Genomic DNA, 22,601 nt, shown 5'->3' with positions numbered 1-22,601 from the left:
AGTGAACCCAAACTCTGGACGATGCCCAGGTGGCAGCAATGTGTGACTTGGCTCTTGAGAAGTCTGTCCATGAATGGGGGAAAAAAAGGGGGGTTTAAGTTTTGCTTTCAGGTGCAGGACAGCTGAGTGTGTTGGAAGGGCAAGTCCAGGAGAAGGAACTGATAGAGTGGTCCAGAGGAGATGGATGAAGAAGGGGGTCCCGCTGTGGGATAGGTGGGCCTGCAGCACCCTTGGAGATGGGGATGGGTTGTAGGATTTACATAAGGTGTCCCTGGCACGGGTGAGGCACATGCAGACACAAGGGTCATCCAGAGAGGACTGGGGGGTGGGGGCATAGACTTCAGGAGCAGGAGCGATCACAGTGCAATTGGCCAACAGGCATCGAGAGCCACTCTACACCAAGAACTGAAGAAAATTCCACTTGTGACAGTCAAAAATCAGTGCCATGAAACACCCGTGTCTCTGGGAACAGTGACAATCACACCAGCTCTGGTGTCTCTCCTTTTATAATTTGTGGACAGTATGATGATCAAAGCCCAAACTGCAGATGGACTTTTAAAGCTGTGCCGACAGCGAGGTGTGACTGCGCATGCGCACANCCTCCCTCCCTCCCTCTCTCTCTCTCTCTCTCTCTCTCTCTCTCTCTCTCTCTCTCTCTCTCGCCAGACTCTACAAAAGCTGGGCTCAGGTGGCTCCAGCAGACTGTCAGGGTCATGGACTCCACACCGCCTCGCCTGACTCTGCTTTCTTCCTGGTGTTCCATGTTCTAAGACAGCTGCAGAGTTCCAGCCATCACATCCGCATCCTAGCTAGAAAGAACAGCAAATATGAAAACAAAGCTTTTAACAAAAAGATCCTACGAGAAGCCCTTCTAGCAACTTCTGCTTAGAACTCACTGGGCAGCACTGATCTGCCGCTTACAGCCGGAAGGCTGAGCAATGTAATCGTTTACCTGTGCATGTGGCAGCTCAGACCAAACCTGAGCCCCAGTCCTGAGATGCAGGAACTGGGCAGGGATGCAGGGAACACAGATGTCTGCCCGTACCCTGCAGGGCCCAGGCAGCCCAAGGAGAGTATCCATCTGATCTGTGCTTGGTCTTCAGTTTCCAGAGCAGGACCGGGCACACAGCTGCTTCAACAAATATTGATTGCTCCAGAGGAGCTATGCGCCTCTTGTATGGAAAGGGTGTCGTCATCCCTATTTGTGTGCAAACTAGACAGCCATGCAGCCACCCTGCTTATCATGTTCCCTCTCAGGGTAGGGACGGGATCATGGCCACACAGCAGATCAGGGCCAAGATGAGAACCTGGGTATTCAGAGATACATCTCAGAGGAAACCTGGTGGGGCCCAAAGGTGTCTCTGGCATGGGCCACTCTTTCCTGAGATACTGAAATCTCACCACTGACCGTGGACTTAGCCATGACTCACAGCGCTGCTGGAAGGCTGGGTAGATGAAGAGAATAATTAATAGCTTTCGACCAAATTCAGGGTGAAACTGGCAAACAATGAACTTGAGGCGGGAGGGGGTTTGTTTCCCACTAATAGTCCGTCTCTGTGGGTCACGGCATTGTCGGTGCGGCTTTCCCAGTGGACCATGAAGACCTGCACATGCCCAGAAGATGTAATCCCTTAATAAGTGCCCAAGAAGCCCCGTGCTGGCGCCCTGACAAGTTGCCACCCGAATCCCAAGAAGAGTTTCAGCCCCCAGAGAGGAATCAAAGTCCCCGTTATTAAAATGGGTTATTTATGGCTTACGGCAAGTCCTCCAGACCCCTGACAGCTCCGGAATGAGCTCAGAAATGAACGCTTTGATATTATCACGGTCAATCCATCTCCCAGGTTCCTTACTCCTTGTTCATGGTTTCTGTGTTTTTATTCCCCCGAAAGGCATGCAAGGAAGAGGAATTTCATTCAGAGCACAAATGAATAGTGGGGACCTCACTAGTTCCCTCCTCAAACTGCCCTCTGATCAGAACCCTCTCATGAAAGCACAGATGACGTCCTCCAGGGAAGGTGGCCAGGGGACAACTGGACAGCTCCAGGAGACCACCTCCTTTCTCAGAGGCTTAACAGGACAGGACCCTATCCACCTCCCAGCAGCCTGTCCCGACTGAGTTCCCTCCCAGAAGCCCTTGGGCCCAGTGTCTGCCACTGCACAGGGCTGTAGTCAAGAACACAGTGTCTGGCCCACTTCTTTTAGTGGTCAGATTCCTGTGTACTTCTTACTTGTCCACTGATGACAGGTGACCATAGGCCCTAGGAACCTCTGAACCTGAGGTCAGACTGGGTGTAGGGAGCCTCAGCAGGGGAATTCCAGGGTTGGGAGGTAGACTGAGGCACTTGGCTACACTGAAGCCTTGCAAACACTGTGGGATGGTGGCAGTCTGTCTACACTCAGGCTGCCCCTTCAGGCTGTGAACATTGACCAGGCCGTGCAAGAGTTTTGAGCCAACCACAAGGTGACCCTGGGCCTCAATTTCCCCACAGGATTGTTTGGACACAAAGGGTTCTAACTTGAAGAAAGAAGGTGTGAAGGCACTGGCACTTCCCCAGGAGCCTGTGTCTTTTGCTAGTGTTGCCTCCCAGTTGCCCCAGACTTCTCTTCCTCCCATGGAAAGCAAGATGGCCACCAGGTGTAGCACTCTCAGGAAGGGCCCTCACTGGTCTGTCTTAGTCACGTGATTGTCCCAAGTACCCAGTCACTAGGTCCAGCCAAGGCAGGCTCTTCTCTAACTGACCATGTTGGTCACATGTGCCCTGAAGCATGGAGTGACAATTCTCTTGTCTTCCCCTCATCTAAACAGTGATCTTCCCTCAGAAGACAAAGTGGGAGGCGATGTTGGGCTGCCTGATCCCAGCTTCAGGAGGCTGAGGAGGGGAATTGGACTTCTAGGCCTGACTGAGTTACAAAGTGAGACCCTGCCTCAGAAAAAAACAAAAGGGAGGGAGGAGGGTAAGAAGGAAGGGATGGAAGAAAGGGGAGAGGAAAGAGAGAGAGGAGGGAGGAAGAGGGGGGAAGAAAGTGAAGAGAAGGAAGGAGTGGGGGGAGGGAGGCAAAGTAGGTGTTGGTCAAATCCACTAGAGGCCCAGGACTTGCAACACGCTAGCACATACATGCACCTGACACCTGAGGCCGGGGGCATTCACCTCCTTTGAGGGATTAGGGTGGACCAGCCCCACTCACCTGTTGCCTTTCCATCCTCTTACAAGAACATGCTGTGTACTGCCTCAGGTCTCCATCTGGCCGTGTTACCACCAGTGCCAGCTGGATGGTGAACCATATGACCTCATGCATAGCTGCTCTAGGTAGCTCTTGAGGCTTAGTATTGGAGTCTATGCCAACAACAGGCTGAAGTTGGGGACTGCCCTACCCTTTCCTTTCCCACAGTCACCAACGTCACCCTGTCTTACACCTCACTCCTGTCTTGGCCAGCAGTATGTCCATCTTGCTTTTCATCCCCCTGGGTGGATGCTTATTGTCCGTGCGAGCTCCCACTTGGTGGGTCCTCCTTGCAATAGTGCCTGCTTCTACAACAGTCCCCAACCTTCTACTAAACATCTGGATACATGCATGCATGTGTGCACAGATGGGTGGGGTATGGATGCATGGCATGCATGGACAGGTGGATAGAGGTATTGGGTGCATGCATGAATGCATGGGTGGATTCACCAGTAGATCCATACACAGGTAGATAGGTGGGTGAATGAGTGCATATAGGTGGGTGGGTAGGTAGGAGTGATGGTGGAGAGACAGAAGATGAATCCATTAGTGGGTACATGACCATATCGATGGAAAACATGTCTTCCAAAGTAGCCCATTTCTCTCCCAGAGACTAGGACTGGAGAAAAGCCCTACTCAGCCAGAGCTACTCCCTCCTCCAGTCAGACCATATGCAGAGAGAATCCCAGCCACAGGCTTGCCCGCCTCTCCCAGTCACAACCATATTGCAGCAGCCCTACAAATGCTTGTGTCTGGGCCTCTGAAGCCAAGTAGTCCAATTCTTCCCAATGATCATCCCTCCCAATGGTTCTCCTTCCCAATGCTCCTCCCTCCTAGTGCTCCTCCCAATGCTCCTCCCTCCCAGTGCTCCTCCCTCCCAATGCTCCACCCTCCCAGTGCTCCTCCCTCCCAGTGCTCCACCCTCCCAGTGCTCCTCCCTCCCAGTGCTCCTCATTAAAGGATATCTCTTGCTCAGCTGCCCCCTCTAAAAACAACCACAGACAGCACCTGTCTTGTCTCTAGGGTGTAGCTGCAGCATTTAGGGGATCTAGAGATTCAAGGGTGGAAGTAGTGATCCGCTCCCTCCCAGTGGGCTCTGTGCCTTAGTAATAAAACCTGAGGGCATTTTCTTCTCTGGGCTACTGAGCACTCAGCACGGAGTCAATCTTCCCCTGCTTGCCATGTGCCACTTGCAGTGTCAAAGCCTACATTATTTCCATTTCTTTGTCTTCATAGGTTTCCTGCCAGTGTGACAAGGCCATTCCATGGCTTCAGATCATGCCCTTCTTAGACAAGCTGTCTTCTCCCAGCCTTGAGCACAGAAGAGGTTCAGCTTCCCTGGGAGGGGGACAGTTCAGTGACTCAGCCTCAGTTCCTTACCAGCCTCTACTTCTCTCCTCAACCTGGGCTTCAGCTCCCCACCGACCAGAAGTTTCCAGAGACTCAGCCGTATGCCCCAGTCCTCCAATCCAGTGAACCATTGACAGATGGAGAGAACCAAGTGTGTATTGTGCCTTATGAGTAAGAGTGAGGTCTCTGTAGATGGGCTTGCCCCAAGCTGTCTCGGAACACAGAAGACTAATTACAGCCATCACACGCCCGAGTTCCTAGTCAGAGCACAGCAGATTCCACACAAGGACTTTCCGCGCTAACCCATGAGTTCTGCGGCCTCTCAGGAGAGTAGTTTGCCTAGATGTAAATGGGAAAGGAAAAGTTCTCCTTCCTAGTCATGCAATCATCATGAAGTCAAAATGAAGTCACTAAATGGGCTCAGAAGACAGGACTCCAGTCCCCTGCTGCACACCGGACCCATGCCTCCATCCTTTACCACACGCATTCTTTAAAGTTTTTCCCGTTGTACAGCTGGGGAAACTGAGGTTCAGAGAGGGATGTGAGTCTGTCATTGCTCTGTTGACTAAGAGAGTAGCAGTGTCCACCCTCTGCTCTGCTTCCAAGTCCCTTCTGAGCTGCTTCCAAGTCCACAGGCAGCCCAATTTTCTTTTCCAGGAACCAGCCCTGGCTGCAAACAGCCATAGTGAAGGGAGCCTTCCTGCTAACTCTGCAGGAGAGACCACAGCTGACTGTCAGCCAATGCCCAGTCTGATCTTCCTCCTCACTCCATTCCCAATGGTATCATGCTGTGATGACCACTGGTAGGGTAAGGAAGAGCTGTGGGCAGGATGGGGTCACTAAAGCTGGGTTGCCTGGAAAACCTGGAAAGTCCAGGCACAAAGGACCAGGCTGTGTGGCTTGGAGGGAAGGGAAAAGAGGCCGGATTTGAGTGGAGGCTCCATCCTCCACCAGAAGGGCTCAGGGCAGTAGGTAAGGACAGTGGGTCTGTTGACTTCCCATGGGCTCCTAGCTGAGCAGGAGCTGGCCTGTGGGTTGATGTGCTGGGATGTGGAGCAGGAAGACAAGGGTGCTTCGGTTGCTGCCAAGAGGTATTGATTCCAGGCAGTAGGCACTTTGCTGGGGCCCAGCCAAGAGATGAGGTCATGAAGGACAGGACGGTGACTCCGGGGGTGGTGGTGTCCCAGCCGATGACGTGATTGCCAGCCATGAGGAGTCTGCCTGGAAGACAGAACCTCTCCTTCCTTCTCCTTGGCAGCCTCCTCTCCGTACCCCAGCATGTCAGGGAGAAGGCCCGTTGGGCCTGTCTTCAGGATGTGTGAACCTGGTGAGTGATCAACTCTTTGGGTTTCTAGGGGTACCCCACAGCTCCAAGAATGCCTCCAATATTGACTTTGGGCTGTTCCCACCGTGACTATTGGCAGCTCCCAAATACCACACATAGCTGCCTCAGTTTCCCCACCTTGTACTTAGGTATAGAAGGCAGCCTTCTTCCCAGCTCCACCTAGACTGTCTCTGTGTGAGTAGGCAGTGGCATGTTAGAGCCTGGCTTTGCCACAGAGGGGCTGTGTGTGAGGTATGTTGTCTTTCTGCTCTGTGTCTAGCTTCACCACGAGGTGGGAACTTCTCTACACAGGGCCTGACAGTTGGCAGGACCCTAGAGACAGGACTGGGATGTCATCTTGTCGTATGTCCTGTAGGTTCCAATTTGTCCTTCTAGATCCAAGTTTTAAGGCTCCATTTCCTGAGCCTCAGTTTCAACCGGGGATCCTATTGCTGGGAACCTAGAGGGATGCTGCTCAGGGTGAAGCTTGGCATGGGTCCTGGCACACAAGGGCACTGTTCCCTTCGTTGCTGTCAGCATCCCGGCAGACCCCACACCTGCCCCTTGCTCTGTTCAACCCAAGGCAACGTGGCCCCCATCCTCAAGAGTATGGGTACTGTATCAACAGAGAAGAGTCTCAGGGGACCAACTCCAGAGCCACGTGACCAGAGCAATGGGCACCCACCAGTGTTAGACCCCCTCCCAGCTACAGAACCACAAAGCCACGTGTATCCATAACTCTATCTCTACCTCTGCTCAGGGACAGAAGCGGGGCATCTGTGTTGCAGGGTGTGGTGTCTATACTCCAAGGCTTGGCATTTAGGCTACAGTGTTTGAGTCTACGCTCCAGCACTAAGCACCTACGTTATGGGGGTTGTATCTACGCTATACAGCTGGTGTCTACACTGTCTTTCTGGATGCCTGTACTGCAGGACTATACCACAATCTCAGCCAATGTGGGGAAGGGGTTGGTAGTCTTTGAGGCAAGAACGGAGAAGAGGAGGCCTGAGTAGGAACTGTGGCTTCAGGGAAGCCTCTGGGCCCCAGGAGAGAGATGCGTGGCCTGGAGGTCCATGGTGTTACTTCCATGGTCTCAGGTCCTACCACCACCCCCCTTCTGCCGGCATGTTCCACCTTCTCTTCCCTGCCTCCAACTTTGACACACCAGGCAAAGCTGCCACAGGGCCTTTGCACAAGCTGTGCTCTGGAACACCTTGATCCAAGGCTTGATTGCCCTCCTTTCGTCTCACAGGTCTCTGCTCTGTGCCTTCCCAGAAAGCCCCTGGCCAGTGAGTCACTGGCAACCTCTGGCGTCACCCTACTTCACTTCCTGCTTAGTGATGTGCTCAGAGCCCACACTAGAGTCTTACACAGAACGTGGACCTTAGAATGAGAGCTTAGCTCCCATGCAAACAACTGCCCCTTCCCACTCACCCAGGTGGCCCATGGCAGCCGATTCCCTACAGCCCAGGTTCCATGTAGAGCCTGCCCTCTAGAGTCTTCATAGAGCAAGGCTCCATCCACAGTTCAGGCATTCCTGGGTGCCCCTCCTGTGCCCCAGGCAGGCTGAAGATCAGTGGATTTCACGAGAAACAGAAGGAGCAGCCCGTGGCTAGGGAGGCTACCATCAAGGGGACTGCCATCCCCAGAAGGGGGGGGGGTCCCAGTGCTGCGTGGGGCCTTGCTCCTCAGTCTGTATAGCTTGTTTGCTGGTTTAGGGAACCTAGAACATGGCAGCTTGTACCAGTCCATTCCTCCCACCCCAGTCTACGCAGAAAGGCCTGGGGTTGCATTCTGTCAGAGTCCCATGCAGGCTCCAGCCCTGTCCTCCACTTCAGGTGGCACTGGACCTTCAATCTTGCATCTAGGAGTGACCTGTGATCAACCCTCCAAACACTAGGATGTAAGCAAAAGCGCCCCGCTGGCTTCCAGGAGTGTTTCTAGGGATATAACTGATACCTCCACTTGGCTCCTTTTCCTCTTGTCCTCCTTTGACCTGCTAATGTAGAACATGAAGGACTGAAAACCTGGCGGCCGCGTTGGGCATCCTCCTTGGTTTGGTAGAACCAGCAGCTAGAAGGAAGCCGGTTCCCTCTGCCCAGCTCGTGCTGGAAAGTTTTAATATGAGAAAGATAGCATTGCTGTCTTGTTTATGCCACTGGGACTCCCTTTCGCAGCCCAGCTCTCCACTGCATGGAGGGTTCCAAGAGATCCAAGTTAGATGTTGTCTTGCGTGCAGCCAGACAGTGACCCAGGGCAGAGCCAGGCAAAACTGGAGCACCTGTCTTGTCCTGTTCTGTTGAGTCACAAGGCCCTGTTCCCTTGGCTAGCCCCCTCCTCCTTCATGCCCATTAGGGTCCTGTGGCCATCACAAGGCCCAGGTTCAGCCAAAGGAATGGTCAGTCTGAGCAAAGCTCTGCCCCCCCCCCTTTGTCCTTTGTGTCTTACTGGCTAAGCTACTGACACAGACCCACCAAAACTGGGCACCCCTGACTCCTGATTCACCCTTCAATACAGCCTCAGAACAAAAGTTGTCAGGATGCTCTCTTCTTGCCACATGGTCACCCAGATGCTGCTCCAACCCTTTAGGGGCAAGGTTACCTACTCTGGTCCACCCAGTGCTGCTGAGCTGGCACAAGGAAGCTGGTCCACACTCCAGACTGGACTCAGCTTCCTGCCTTGGGCTCTTGGTTCAACTCTAGCCTGACCCCATCACCATCCCGGACCAAGACCAGGATTCCCTAAGGCTGGACTTCTCTCCTCTAGGCTCTGGGCACCTGCTGATGTGACTTCTGTATCCTGAGAGTGAGCTCCACCTCCATTTTTGGGGTGCCAAAGTTTGGTGGAGGGTTTCAGAGGCTCCCTTGTTCCCCAAAGGAAAGAAGAAGCCAATCGCTGAAACCTGGCTATGGCCATGCAGTGTTCCAGGCTCCTCATCCTCACCTGCTTTATTTCCTCACCAGGCTCCTGTGGGGTCAACCTAGCTTACAGATAAGGGCCCCGAGGCCTGGAAAAGCCAGAAGAGGGGCAACTGCCCAGCCTGGCTCGTCCCCCACCCCACCCCTGCCTCTCGGCCCTCCCAGCACTGTCCCGGTTGGGACAAGACTCCGACTTGCAGGAGAGATTAGGACTAAGGAGAAAGAACGCTGTCCTGGCCCCGCGCATGCCCTGAGTATTTAAATTCTTTTTCATAATTATCTCAGATAGTAATTACTGCAGAAGCAGATGCGCTTATCTCAGACAAGAAGCCACCTGCCTTCCCATTTTTGTCAAAAGTGGAAACTGACATTATTTTTGCGATTTGCTTCAATGGCTGTTTTCACTGTAAATACCACCTTCACCACAAGGAAAATAACCCTGGAGACATAGGGGGTGTCCAAGGCTTGGGGCTATTACACTAATCCAGCTGTGGGCCTTGCTCAAGGGCTGGAGGAGAGAGGGGAACAAGCTTCCGCAAAAAGTACGGCTGAGGTTCACTCCCAGGGGAAAGGTTGAGCACCCCTCTCTCACCACACCTCCCCTCCCCCTGCCCCAGGGCTGCTTCCCTCTGGAATCCACCCCCACACCCACCACAGACATCAGTGTCCTGGACCTTGAAAGAACTGGCTTCCATGAGAAGTTCTCATAGCTCTCAGGAGGATGTCCCTTCAAGGGTCTGGCACTCAGAGCTCTCTCTTCTCTCAGGGCCTCACACAGGAGATTTCAGTATCGGAAAGGGACAGCATGAGAACCTTCCACCAAGGGAAAGTCCTGCGCCTGGGCAGGATGATCTGCTTACAGGAATCAGATGGGACTCCCAGGCCTGGAGCTGGCGCCCTCTCTGGTCCCCGGTGTCCCCTCTGTCAAATGGGCAGCCCTGGAGGACCTTGACCACCTGTCCTAATGAGAACCTGATGAACAAATCATCCCTCCTGGCAAGCTTTCGGCATGAACATCTGAACATGGGTCACTTTCTGCTCTCAGCCCCAGGTCACAAATGACTTCACTATCGTAACTGCCAAGAGCTACAGCCTACATGCTGGGTACCTAGCGGGCACTGTGCAATAGTAGCATTGATCTCGCCCCCAAGTCCCACAGTATAGGTCCGTTCTCATCCCGGTGTTTCACTTGAGGAAAAGACTCAGACCAGACGAGTTGCCCACAGTCACAAAGCAAACCTGCGAAAGCGCTGTGACTTCCCGATTGCTCCCATTTCCCAGGTGGAGGGACCGAGGTTCGGAGAGATGCCCCTCGGGGGAAGTACAGGCGCAGCATCGAGTACAGAGGGTGCCCTGCGGTGTTCAGCCTGGCTTTTGGAAGAGTCCCGCTGGGCTACCACCTGTACCTTCTCACAGCTGTGTCTTCTGCTGCCCCCGTGTGATCAAAAAGGGTTGACCCGGCTTCCAGTTGTGAAAGCTGACGGTTTGCAAGAGTGTTGCTGGGTGTGCCTGCCGTGGTCAGAAGGCAAGTGTGCACGGGAGCACAGCCCTGCCTGCCCTGCAGTCCTTCTCAGTTACTACTGACTCCCCATAGGCAAACCACTTCCCATCCTTTGTCCTAGCAGATCTGTCTAGGACAGTCTTCCCTGACCTTTTATTTCTTTCTAACAGGGTCCCCCAGCCCTACCCATTGCTCATCTTCATAGTTGTCACCATTTAAGATCATGATGTGGATGTATCGGTTTTCCACGTGCAGAAATGAACCTGGTGTAGGTACCTCACAGTCGACTCTGGCTGGGATCTCTTCCTCCTACACGCCTCTGGACCGCAAACCTGAGCTGGTTCAGCTGCAGGCCCTCTTTCATACACAGTGTGTCAGGCAACGGGCCGCAAGCCCCGCATCCCGCCCTGCAGTCCTTACTCTGAAGGCACAGTTCACTAGCACACGCTTGCTGCGGGATGCTACCCGCCACACCTGCACTCGGGTAGGCAGCTTACAAAGGGGCGTGGACTGTACGGATCAGGGGGACAACCAGGTACACCAAGGATGGCTGTCTTTTCTGGGACAAAGAGAATGGCCTAGCACTGAATTTGCCTCCCAAATCAACCTAGTGGAGCTTTTCATTGGTCTTGTCTTCCCACAAGGAGAAGAGTTTGATCCAAATGTCTTTCGGGTCTCGTAAGCACCTGCCAGGACACAGTGCCACCTGCTCAGCGACCTGTTTTTCTGTGCACCAAATCGCCAGACCCAGCAGTCAACTGCGCTGTGGTGGTCGGGAACATGTATCTGGGAGTGCTCTAGGTTTCCCCGTTGCAACCCTGTGCGATCTCTACTCGTACCAATCTCGTCTCACAAGGCAGGAAACCAGTCACAAACTTGCTTAAGTCTCACAGCTGAGAAAGAGCAGAACCGAGAGATCGGAACCCTTGCTGGGCGGGGCAGTGAGCTGCAGGGTCCGCATCCTGCAATGTACTGAAACCCAGGGCGTGCCAGCCTTGTGTTCTGGAGCCGAGATCTGCTGTCAGCAGAGCGTGTGACCTCCGGGTGGAAAGTTTTAGGGCCTGCGCTTCAGCTCTCTGCGAACCAGCGCTGAGCACCCCAGCACCTGTGCGTTCTGCGGTTGCGCTCACTGAAGGGACAGCGATACTCGCAGCGCCCCCTGGCGGCGTCCCGCACCTTCGGCGGTGATGGCCTTGGAGACCGTCCTAGCTGTGCCAGTCAAAGGCGGGTGGCCACGCGAGGGACCAGCACTCGCCAGCTGAGCCTGGCCACCTGCTGTTGGAGGCCGAGCTCATTTATGAAAGTCCTTGCGTGCCTTCCCGGTGGCTCCGGGCCAGGCTGCAGGTTAACGCCCGGGGTCAGCAGAAATACTGCGGCCCCTCTCAGTCGGCCGTGCGCAGCTGTCCCGTCCTGGGTTGTGGGGCCCGAAGAGGGACCCGAGGATGTCCACCTGTGGCCACGCTGAGGACTGCGATGCGCACCCGCCGGGCCCACATCCTGTCCTCGTGGGCGCTAGCGAGTAGCGGCGCCCAGCCTGCTTATCACCATAGAGATGAGCCAGGAAAAGCCAGGGCCAGGGGAATGGAAAAGGGAGGAGTCCCGGCCCTAAGGCCACGTGAGTTGGGAGTATGCCCCTAGGTCGAGTGCCCTGGGGCCTGATCTTCCGGCTCCACTGCCTGTCCTCCAGAGCTTCACAAGTTGGTGACCCAAACAACACTTTGGGGAGGAGCTGGGGGAAAAGTACAGCCAGAATGACGCCCGCCCCCTTCCCACCCGCACCCCCCTCCTCAGCCACTGGTCCCTACATAGTCAGACCTCAGGCAGCTGGGGAGGAGATAGCCAAAGGCAGGCCCCCGGTCTAACAAAGGGCTGGATGCTGTCTAAGCTCGAGCCAAGCCTGTTTCCATGGTAACCCTTTTCTAGGATAAAGCAAAGGCTCCGTTCCCCCAACATGATGTTACTGGCTGTGAGAAGGGGAGCCCTGCATTAGAACGCGGACGGGGAAACTGAGTCTTGGGGAGAGATAGGAGCGCCCTGAAAATATCCCCCTTATCCCAGACACCCAGTTTTGCCCACCATAAGTCAGTCCATCACACCACAACACCTGTTTCCTAGAGCCCCCATTATTTCATACGGAGGACAGGAATACTGTTCGTAAGTGAACAGACTCTGAGAAAGCTACATTTCTCTAAGAAGACAAGAGTGCAAGGTGGTGGGGGAGTCTTCATAGAAAGACCTGGTGGTCTGCGAGGGCCTACCTGAGAAAGACATGGAGAAGCAGGGAGGGAGGGGCCTCGCGAACATCGAGAAACAGCATTTGGGGCGGAGGCAGTGGTCCCTGGCCACGACAGCAAGGGGGATATGAAGGCAAGGGGAGAGTGAGTTAGAGAGGTGCGCTCCAGGGAACCGTAGGACACCAAGGTGGGCCAAGGCTGCTTAGCAAGGGCTATGTCTACAGAAGCAAGACTCCTACAGAGGCTCAGCAGGAGGCACACTGGGGCACTGGAGGCAGGGCAAGAGAAGCAGGGCAGTGGTTAGGCCAGAGTAGTCAGGGCCACATACAAATGACCCACACGGTTGGATGGGTAGGAATAGGGAAGCTTGGGGGGGGGAGGAGCCAGGTTCTAGAGTGTTCTTAGGGTTTCATTCTGCAGGACTCACCAATGGTTGGAAAATGTTGAAAAAGAGGAAGGGGAGGTCAGGTCTAGAACGTTCTGGGGTCCAATAGATAGAATACAGGGGAGTGAGAGAGGAGCCTTATTTCCAGCACAAGCAACAGAGTGACCACTGGGCTAACTCTCCTCTGTCCTGTTCAAGCCTGAACTACCTGCCCACGCCTCTCATGGCCACGCAGTCCACCCCTCCACTTTGCTCTGGCCCCGACCTAACATGTTGACAAACACAGCTGTCTAATAGCTGGGAAAGACCTGCCTTTGTCAGAACCTCCTCTATGCCATGGCTGGTGCCAGCTATTGGGGCTCAGTTTACAGCCAGCACAGCCCCACCAGTCTCCCTTTCTCTTCCATTCAGAACCTCACATTACTCCTCCCTGCTGAGAGGCTTCAACTGTAGCATCCATGGCTGGAGCCACAAGTAGGATACTGTGCAAGGAACAGGCCAGCAAAGGGCACGCGGGCTGGAGGGGCTCCCCAAGAGGGCAGGATGTGAGTAGGCCAGGAGGGCATGGCTACTGAGACTGTGCCATTCACAGTAGAGAAAGAAGCTGGGGTCTCCAGCTGCACAACAGCCAGAATGGCCCAGACCTGGGCCATGGTACACTTTGTCTTCTCAGGGCTAGTGGGCTTTCCCCAGAAGTTCTTGGCCCCCATAGATGACAAGATGACCCTTGTTCTCTTTGAGCTTGACCTTTGGCGGCAGGTTGATGCCAAAAATCCTCAACCCCAGCTACTATCCCTCGGGCTCTGCCAGCCTCCAGCAGGGATGGCTCAGCTGGCCAAAGGGCGTCGTCCTGATGAACAGGCCTACGAGTGGGAGCTTCAGGCATAAACCCTGACCCTGATGGCAGAGCCCTCGAGCCAGCATGGAAGCCCTACAGTCCCTTCCTGTTCCCACCCTTCCTGTGCCTCGTGGAGTCCTGGAGTAGGGAGGGCAGCCTCAGAAGCCTTGACCTCAGCCAAGCAGAGCTGGCCTTGAGCTTCTGATCTGATAAAATGGACAGGAATGAGGATAAGGCTGTCTCTGACTGATCCACCAGGGCACAGAGAGCCTTGGAGGCAAGCCCAGTTTCTGGGGCCGGTGCCGAGTTAACAGCAGCTTCATGGGTAGAGAGAGGACACCTAGGCAACTCCTATCCAACTGCTCCATCAACCTTTTCCTCCAGAACCGGCTCACCCTGGACATTCTGGTGAACTCTGAAGAGTGGAAATGAGCCCCCTTTCTCCCAGACCGAGTATACCAGTGGAGCTGATTCACTTAGCATTTATCTGCACACTTTATGCCTGGTGCTGGTCTGGGCAGTGGGGACGGAGAGGGGAGCTATTGCAGGAACTGTGAAGGCCATGAGAAACACCAACTCTGTGGTGGTGGTGGTGGGAACGGGACAGAAGGTGTGGCAGATGGGCTCAGGAGGACCAGCCCCACCACAGCCTCTTAACAGCCCTAGTTAGGGTCCCTGAGTAGAATATGGAACCTCTCTAGACCTTGGTTTCTGTGTCTATAAAATGGAGACAGGCATAGAAAGGCATTGGCCACACATGTTCCTCCCAGCGCAGTCAACGTAGGTAGACCAGTCCTGCATCACTTCCAACCCCTGAGAGTGGCTGGGCAAGGGCCTGGGAGTCACAAAGGCCAAACATCACAGAGCTGTGGGTTGGGTGCCACCCACAAAGCTCCCCACACTTAGACACCCAGGTCCTCCAAGCACCCAGCGTAGGACAGGCCTCATTTACAGCCACTGCCCAGCACAGCTATTAGGACTGCCTGCTGTCACGTGGGTGGCCAGATCGACTCAGCAAATGTGACCTATGGTCAGCATCCCACACTGGCCACACACAGGAGTCACCTTCCCATAGGTGTACACCCCTGTGTGCATGTGTGTGCATGTGGGCTGGCGGCTGGGAACACCTAGCATTTCTTAAATGCCAATTACACAGAAATTACAGTTATCAGAGCACCAAGAGGCCCGTGGTGGGGCTCTAGTGGGCCTCTTAACCCATACAATGCTCTCCAGCAGCAAGTCTCAAGTCAATGTAATTTCTGTGTACATTGAGAGAAAATGGGGTATGGGAGTTCTAAGGTGCCTGGCAGCCACAGCCAAAGTGGCAGGGATGCCTTGCCTGTGGCAGGAGTGACAGGAAAAATGGCGTGTCCATTGGAGTTTGGGAACAAGTGAGGGGCGTCATGTGGGTTCGGCACACCCTTGTTTATGTACCCCCCTGGCCACCTCTCAGCTTACCCAGTCTGCACCTACCCAGCTGCTAGCAATCCCTCCCTTGACCGCTAGGTGTCATCAACACTCCCCCACTGCCTGGAGAGGGCACTACCATGATGTCAGGTTCCACACTGGATGAGCGAGACTTGAAGCATTGGGGTAGCACCCAGAGCCTTGCTGCTGGAGTCCTTGTGTACCCAGATATGGGTGTAAGAGCAAAGGGAAACCCTCCAGTGGGTAGTCCCAGTCCTTGAGTGTCAGATGGCAGAGCCAGAGACCACAGCTAAAGAAAGCCCTGGAAGCCAGGACTCAGTTCTTCTCAGATTTAGAAGCCAAGAACTCAGAGCTGTGGGTGCTCATGCTGGAGGCTCATTACCCTCTGCTTTAGCCCCCAGTGGGCCTAGCACTGGGCAGCTATTGTAACGCTAGGCTTCTAGCAATGATTAGCGGCAGCAAGCGGGTGCATGCTGGTGTCACGGCTCCTGGACGGGTCTCAGGTACCGGGCTCCTCAGCTCCTGCAGTGACTGATGTTACAGCGCTCAAACTTTGGGTTGCCCTAGATAACCTCCGTAGCGGCAAATGTTAGGGTGTCTGAGACCCTTAGCCCTGGAGGCTTAGCTGCACCTGGACTCTTCCAGCGATGGAAACCACAGCTTCCGCGTCTGCCTGGGATCTCTGCCTTCTCACCCCGTCCGTTTCCACTCTAGCTCATCCCTAGTTGTCTGGCCCCAGCCACTCTTTGAATTCCTCAGCAACCTGTGTGATTGGGATAGTAACACAGACTCCCTTTGGTGAATTCACTCAGATCTCAGCAAAGATCAAAGTGGATGTGTACCCCCCCCCCACATTATCCTGGAACAAGCTCCAAGATCCCCAGTAGGCACCTAAAATGGCAGATGGCCCGGAGTCCCATGGGTCTTGTGTTTTTCTTTTATATACATACCTACGATGGTTCATTTTATCAATGAGGCCTGGGGAGACATGCAGAAATAGCACAAGGCAGCAACAACACAGCGATCAGATGCTGTGCTGTGCTGTAACAAAGGCTATCTAACTTCTCTCTCCCCCTCCTCCCCACCCCACTCCCGTTGGCTCAGAGAAAACACTTCCTCCTCGTGTGAGGGAGCACTCACTTCCCTTCACCCGAGGGGAGCACATCTGGCTCCTGTCCCCTTGAGGAGAGCATGCCCAGATCCTCTTCCCACGAGGGGATGTACCAGTCACCTTTCTGCTGCTGTGGTAAAAACACCACGACCGAGGCAACTTCTAGAAGAAAGGGTTTACTGGGCTATGGTTTCAGAGGGATGAGGGTCCACTGTGGCAGGAAAATATGGCAGCACTCAACAGGTGTGGAGACAGGAGTGGAAAGCTGAGTGGTCCCATTTTCAACAAGATGCACAGAGCAGAGCCGGTGGACTCGGGATGCGGGGAGAAGCTGCATCCTCTCAGCTCTCCCTCAGTGCTGCACTTCCTCCAGCAAAGCCTAAACGTCCCCCAGACAGAGTCACCAACTAGGTACCAAGTCTTTAAATCAGCCTCTGGGGACATTTCCCAGCAAACACCACAGCCCCAGATGGGAGGCGCTCACGGCTTCTCTTCAGCACACCTGGGTTGCCAGCATCACTACTCTGGAGTCATTCTAGGCAAAGCAAGGGCCACTTTCCTGGGCAACCGTGGCCATAGCTGCAACCCTAACACTTGGGAAGTGGACACAGAAAGATCAAGAGCTCAAGACCAGTCCCAGCTACTCAGTGAGTTCAAGGTCAGCCTGAGCCACAGGAGACCTTTTCTCAAAACAACCAGGAATTAAAACTTGAAAAGCAAAACAAAACAAGAGTCATTTGAATGCCAGTACTGGGATAAGACAGTAGATTCTACAACCAAGATGGCAGTGACAGACAGCCGGAATGGCAGGGCAACTCATACCCTGAGGATAACAGAGAGTGAAAGCAAGACAGTGTGTCATTCAGTGTGGGAGAGGTCAAAGCCAGAGAATTATGAATTACTTATTTTAAATTTTTGTTATTTTTAAATCAATTTTCATTTTATGCATATGAATGTTTTGCCTACAATTATGTTTGCATACCATATGTATGCTGGGTGTCACCAGAGGCCAGAAAATCCCCCGGGACCAGAGTTGTGAGCCACTGTGTGGGTGTTGGAAACTGAGCCCTCTTCACTTGAGGCTCTGGAGCGCTTACCGATTCTCTTCACCTGAAGGACCTCTGCAAGTACAGTGAGCGCTCTTCCCCACTGAGCCGCCTCAAATGCCCCCACATTGATTAGTCCTGTGTGTGCATACACGTGTGTGTGTGTGTGTGTGTGTGTGTGTGTGGATGGGTGCCACCTGTGGAGGTCAGAGGTTAACCTGGTAAAGTCGGCTCTCTCTTTCCACCTTCTGGCATCAAACTCAGGCCACTTGGCAAGGGCCTTTACCCACTGAGCCGTCTCATCAATTCCTGGCTTATTTGTTTTTGGAACTTCCTCTCTGATGTTTTTTGGGTGGCTAACTGAAAGGCGAAAGCTCACACGAGGGGCTGTGGCAGCTGGGTCTCACTGGCAGCTCCGTAGTGACAGAAACAGGTCATACTTTCACGTGCGTATCAGTCGTCAGCGCACATGCGCGTTCTCACCGAGATGTCTGCTCATCGTCTGCTGTCGTGTGTTAGGAGCCCCTTCTATGCGTGACAGTTGTCCGTTATCAGCTTCGCTTTTGCAATTATTTTCTGCCAGCCTGTGGCTTCTCTTGTTTTCCTAGCTTTGGCCGTCCTCACAATGTGTGAATCCTTATATGGCCAAACTCTGCCTAGGTTGTGGTGGGTGAGGCGAGACTCGAGCCCCCAGCACGGAGCTTGAAGCACGGGGCTGCTTCTCTGGGTGGAGTGTGTTGCCCACAGACCAGGAAGTCCCAGGCCTTCACAGGGGTTGTTTTCCGGGAAGACTCTTGCATGTCGGGATCCATTAGTCCTAGGTGGGGCAGGGAAGTTGACTCTAGGGTGACTATGGACCCAGACACATGGCTTAAGGAAGGACAGCTAGCTCTGCTGGTCCCCTCAAGGACCATTGCCAGGCATCCCACTTAATCTCCAACTGTCCACATAGACCTCTGGCGTCAGCTCACACTAAAATTTTTCCAAAGTCACTTCGGGCCACGATGTGAGGCCTCAAAGCCTCCCCTGGCACTGAAAACACCTCTGCCCAAATCCACCTTTGCCATTACTTGTTGACTGGGTTGGGATGCAGCCACGAGAGGGCGCCCTTGCTCCACCGTGCGACAGAATCCGGCTGGAGCCCTCTCCTGTGAGCCCCATTTATAGCCCCCAGAAAACACTGCCCTGCCCACAGCAGGATGGCTCTGTATATACACAAAGATTTGTGGTGTCTCTGGGCCATCCTGTCTAAATCATGTGATCTCAAGAGGTCATCAAATTAGAAACTTTCAAGAGAACAGCTTGACTTAAGAAAATCAGGAGAAAAAGGAAGCCCGGAGCTTTCAGAGAAGTTCAAGGCCTAAAACCATAGGTACATTTTCTCACTGTTTATATGGTGCTCCAAACTTCTCTAAATGTCATGCCAAGAAGTCAGAGGCCTTCTGCTGCCTCTGCTGCAGGATGAACTCTGGTTAATAGTGTATCCTAGAGGCTTAGTTAAACACCCCAGGTATTCATGTGCCATGGACACCCCCCTCTGCCCACCCAGACCATCAGCAAGTTAGCTGTGTGTCCCCTTAGCATTTGAGAAGCACAGTGCCAGCATCTGCGTACCACTGTTATTGGAACAACCCTATGTACAGACACATGGAGCTTTGACACATGCAGACAGCATGCCCTCTTGCACGTGTGTCCTCTTTAGAGGAATCCTCACACAGGCTCCATGCTCTGTGGCAGAGTCTGCTGGTGGCATCTGGGACAGCCCAGGTAGCTTCAAGAGGGCCAAGGGGGAGAGAGCGCCCCTCAGAGGACTTGCAGCCAATAGCATTGGCCTGGATACACATTCATCACAAGCTTAAAATGCTGAGTGCCTAACTTTTCAAAAGCCATATATCCATTGGGGCCGGAGAGATGTTGGCTCCACAGTTAAGAACACTGACTGCTCTTCCAGGGGACCCACTGGCTGCTCACAGTTAACTTTAGCTCCAGTCCTAGGGGATCTGACAGCCTCTCTGGCCTCTCTAGACACAAGGATGCCCAAATGCACAGATATACAAGCAGACAAAACACCCATGCACACACATTGAAAACCCAATTAACTGAAAAACTACTAACTGCACGTTCAGGCCGTGTGCTTTCTCCTGTCTACCCTTAGATCAACTAAGACCTCCAAGCTTAAGGTCTCAGCCCCCTAAGTCCCCCTACCATGATGGGGACCCTTTAAGCCTCTGGTTGCTTTAATTGAGCTTCTGATCAAGTGGCTGTTACTCCACTATATATATGTGACAACAGAGGATGATGGGGAATCGTGGTTTGAACTAGAAATGTCACCAAAGGCTCATGTATTTAAGAGCTTGCTCTAATTTGGTGGCACTGTTTGGGGAGGTTGTGGAACCTTTTGGAGGCGGAGCCTTTGCAGGGGGTGGGAGGAGGAGTACATCACTGGTATGTTACTGGGGGCAGGGCTTTAAGGTTTTATAGCCTGGTCCTGCTTCCGGCTCTCCCTCTCTACCTCCTGACGACCAGGCTGTCCACACTCCTGGTGCCCTACCTTCCTCGTCATGACAGTCTCCTTAGGAACTGGAAGCCAAAGGATTTTTCTCTTCAAAGTTGTTTTTGGTCTTGGCATTTTATCATGGCAACAGAAAGGAGTAACTGATAGAGTGGAGAAAAAGAGAAAGAACCTGACGGTGAGAAACTTGACCAGCAGACTTCAGCCATGCAGCCACGGTGAGCGGCCACATGACAGCCTGTGTCCATGGCCTTCCTACCGAGGACCCCACAGCTCCAGCCCAATTATGAGGCTGACTCCTGACAAACCCAACGGGAGGCATCGTCTGATTTACTCCCAGTCCTCAAAGCTGCTGAGATCCAGCCAAGATCCTGCAGGGTCAGGTATGGTACCCTGAGAGGGGTCTGTGATGTTTTGTAACAGGCACGTGGTCTTCATCAATGTTCCCTAGCATAAGAGGTCTGAGCTAGCCTTGAACTCACTCTAGTTTAAGATGTCTTTAATCCTGATCCTTCTGCCTTCATCTCCCAGGTACTGAGATTATCGTGTGTAACACCTGATCACCATTCCCAATGGAGTTAGGGACCAATTCAATTCAACTCTTAAGGAGTTGACTTCATGGAGTAGAAGGAAACAGGAAGTAGTGAAAATCCTCTGGCAGGAGTTGGGTTGGTGTGGGCTAATTCCCTAACCTCAGAGGGAGAAAAGCTCCTGCCCTTGGAGCCTCAGCCGCCCCCCCCACCAGAAAAAAATGTCTGTGGCCACACAGTGAAGTTCATCATCAGAGTGGGCAAACCTAGAGGTGAGATGGAGAGAGGGAGGGGTCACAATCCAGTGGGGGACATTTCTAGATCTACGCAGAGGGGATGAACTGGTGCAGTACCCTCTGAGGTGACCCAATGAGCTCCAGCTGCTCACCAACCCGGAAGGGCCTCAGACAGCTGCGCTTTACTCCCAGTGTAGAGGACAGTCAAGTCAGGGACGGGAGAGAAACAACATGCAATCTTCCTCATAAGTGGAGTCCTTGGAAGGTGACCTCACAGAGAAGCTGAGAGCAAGACCCCGGAGGGCAGAGGAAGAACAGTCAAAGAGGGGTGCCATGTGATTGAGGGGAGGGGTTCTGGTGTATCATGGCACAGCACACAGGGGGACAGGGGGCAGGATAACTAATATGGGAGCCTGAAGAATCAGAATGTAGTCAGCTTGGAAGAACAATGAAAATCTAAGGTTGTAGATACCGTGGCACCCCTGTGTTTATCACTCCCAGGGGTAGTTTACATAAGATGCCTTCAAAGTCTCGGCCCCGGTCCCCAGTTGGTGGCACCGTTTGGGTAGGTTTAGGAGGTGTGGTCTTGCTGGAGGAAGTGTGTCACAGAAGGCAGACTTTGGGAGTTGAAAGCATAGTGCCGCTTTCTGATTCGCTTTCTCTTAGGGTTTGCCTGCAGTCTGCTGCGCAGACCGCCAAGCCTGCTGCTGGCCGTCACACTTCCCATCATGATGGACTGCTGTCTCTCAGGAACTGCAATCCCGAAGAAACTTTCCTTTTCTAAGTCACCTTGCTCTTGGTGTTATAACAACAACAGAAAAGTTACAAACACAAACCAAACCATCACACTGCTGTCTGGGTATGGAGCTCAGAAGCAGATGCACCTACAGGGCCCTATCTCTCCATTTCCAGCACTGGAAAGAGTAACTCACAATAGGACAAATATTATTTTAAGCCATCTAATCCTAGCTACTAAGGAGGCTGAGACAGAAGGATGTCAAGTCCAAAGCCTGTCTAGGCCACTTAGTGAAACCTGATCTGAGCATAAAAAAGAAAAGGCAGAAATAGCCTAATGCAGAATACTGGCCTTGCATGCACAAGGCCCTAGATTCATCCCATTTCTGCCTAAATAAATAAAGTGAAAAGCATGTGTGTGTGTATTTTTTTCTTTCTTTTCTTTCTTTCTTTATTGGTTTTTTGAGACAAGGTTTCTTGTTGTAGCCTCGGGCCATATGAAAGTCAAGATGTCCCCATGGGGCTCCTCGGGGACCAGGGAGAGTTAGCCATACCTGGAAGATGGGAGTCAGGGGAGCAATTCTGTGAGGACTGGAGATCTTGAACCACTATGAACGGTGGGAATCTGGCTCCTCCTGAAATGTAGTGGAGCAGGGGTATTTGACCAGCATGATGGGGAATGCTTCCACAAAAGGAGCTGCAGAATAGAAGCCACAGAGACTGCCCAGCAGCACAGCTGAGACCAGTTGCTGGCCAGTTTGCAGTCAAACGCTGCTAGGGCTCATCTTCCCCATCGGAAATACTGATGGATGCAGCTGAGACATTGCCCCCCAAAGAGTCCAGGAACCCTAATTCAGATCCAGGGGAAGTAGCCATGAGCTGGCAGGATGCCCCAGGCGGCAAGAGAACAGGGGCAGGTGCTGCCAGCTGGGGAGTGACCTATATCCCGGTGTCACTGATGTGCTTGTCAATGGGGCTCCATCTAGTCCTTTGTCTTGCAGATGATGTCACAGCAGAGCTGTGAGCTCTGGGACTCTGAAGGCCAAAGAACTGAGAAGGGAGTTGGGTAGGCCAGTAGCAGAGGAGCAACTTCTGCTACTCTCCTGGGGAGAGGGGGCAGTGAAAGGGAGGAGAAGAAGTCACTGGGTGATGACCTCCGCGAGAGCTGTGACCGTAGGATTTGCTTGGTTTATCTTCATTTTATTTTGTTAAGATTTATTTATTCTTTCTT

This window comes from Alexandromys fortis, unplaced genomic scaffold (genome assembly GCF_014885135.2).
Source record: "Alexandromys fortis isolate MF-2015 unplaced genomic scaffold, M_Fortis_MF-2015_v1.1 scaffold_111, whole genome shotgun sequence".
In the NCBI taxonomy this organism is placed as follows: domain Eukaryota; kingdom Metazoa; phylum Chordata; class Mammalia; order Rodentia; family Cricetidae; genus Alexandromys; species Alexandromys fortis.
This window is presented reverse-complemented; position numbering follows the sequence as displayed.